The sequence below is a fragment of the Aplysia californica genome, unplaced genomic scaffold (genome assembly GCF_000002075.1).
Source record: "Aplysia californica isolate F4 #8 unplaced genomic scaffold, AplCal3.0 scaffold00090, whole genome shotgun sequence".
Lineage (NCBI taxonomy): Eukaryota > Metazoa > Mollusca > Gastropoda > Aplysiida > Aplysiidae > Aplysia > Aplysia californica.
In genome coordinates this window covers 1,374,764-1,376,728 of record NW_004797360.1, presented here as the reverse complement: position 1 = coordinate 1,376,728, position 1,965 = coordinate 1,374,764, and positions in this window count along the sequence as shown.

Here is a 1,965-nt window from a genome sequence, read left to right as displayed (position 1 = left end):
GTGTGTGTGTGTGTGTGTGTGTGTGTACTTCCTTGTTTTGGCGGTTTTGTGTGGGTTTTGTTTTAGGTTTTCGAGGTTCGTGCTTTACATGAGGTGAGGGGTGTCTGAGCAACTTGGCAAAGCCCACTGTCCGTGACACAATGTCCCATAGACTGGAGTCTGGGGCGATCATCAGAATGTCGCCGAAACATGGACTTGGGAACTACACAGAATCAACTGGAACCTTTCCAACTGCTCAAATGGGTTTTACTGCTAAATTGGCAAACACATATATATTATGCCGTGTATTTAAGGTAATTGATTTGTCTCTTATTATGATATAATATATTATACTATTATTATTATATTATATTATTACAACCCCTGTCCGGGTTATGCCGTTGATAAAGCTAACACTTTGTGAATATTTATTTTGTTTTGAAGTATGATTTCGTGATTGTTTTTATTTTCTTCAATCAAAAATACTTGATAACATAAAAAGGATACTAGGCTGAGAGGAAGCATTCCCGTTTAGAAAACGGCAAATATTGGAAAACGTTTATGATTAGAATCTCGAATTCGTAAAAATAAGTTTGAGCCCTCTATTCTTAACTTCAATGACTCAGAAGGCAAGGCACATTCGAGGTCTGCACCCCTGGGTAATAGCACTCTTTGGTAACCCTGACGTCAGGCTAGAAATATGCTTGGTGGGGTCGGAATTTTCTTCACACCTCAAAGTGTACCAGGTGTGTCAGGTGTCAATATCCTGCTATCCCAGCTAACGACATGTTTTCTTTGGTAAGTGCTTCACGGCGCTTGCAACTGCATAATATGGTCATATGAGCGAGCTAGACATTCCAAACATTTTCAGTAGGTAAGAATTTTGAATTTTGCCCGGGTGGTGACCGAAGCCTACTCTTATCAATTTTAGACCACCAAAGGATCTTTAACGAGCACAGCTTACACACGGGCCCTCCGAGATTTTTCGCCCTTGTCCGAGAAGGCTAGGTGTAAATCTTTCCTAGCAGAAGATCAGGGGTGTGGCTGAAAGACGGCAGCAAGAAGGAGCCAAGGAGTAGCAGTAGAAAGGCTGCAGAAAGAGTCAGGAGCCCAGAGGAGGGGGCAAAGGAGATCGGGGCAGAAAGTGGAGACGAAAGTAGATTGCTAGAGAGCAGGAAAGGAGGTTAAAGCAGACAATTTTAGATTAGAGAAGAAAATTTTTCCGTCGCTTATACCCGAATTCGAACCCGAGACTTTTGAATGAGAGGCAAACACCTTAACCTCTTGGCCACAAGAGCCCCCTGCTAACGGCACCAGGAGAATACTTTACAGATGGAACTAGAAACAGTATATTTGAGAGGCAGCGAGGTGGAATCAGGCTCTCGTCAATTTTTGGGCATGTCGAGTTAGTGATATCATCTTAAAGCTTGTTTACTTGTCTTTATTTCGATAAAAAAATATCCATTTATCTTGAATACAAGTCGAGATATTTGCAAGAAGGAGGTGGGGGTCAACTATTTTCAGAGGTAAAATTATTTAGAAAATAGCCGCCAAAGATTAGTTATTTCCTTAGCTGAAGAGTCCGTGGTAACTGAAAATTTACATTTTTGTGCCTTTAATCAACGTTTTTCAGAAAAATTCACACAGAAATGAGTTCTTTAATGGGCATGAAAGGTGTTGAGCCAAAAAACAAAAATTTGATAAAAATTTACACACCTGCGGAAAAATGAAAGTTTCTCCACTTTGATTATTATGGTCAGACCGAAGGGCTAGAACCCAAATGGCCGCTGGATCGGAAAAGTAAGTAAGTAAAGTGATTATTTTGACGAGAGCCTGATTCCACCACGCTGCCTCACATTTTGTTTATTACACAATTTCGTATCAAGAAAGGGAAAGGAAGGAAGCTGAAACACTCGAAGGTTTTTTTACAAACACACAGGAAAAAAGTAAAAGGTGTTAGGTGTGTGTGTGTGGGGGGGGGGGGGT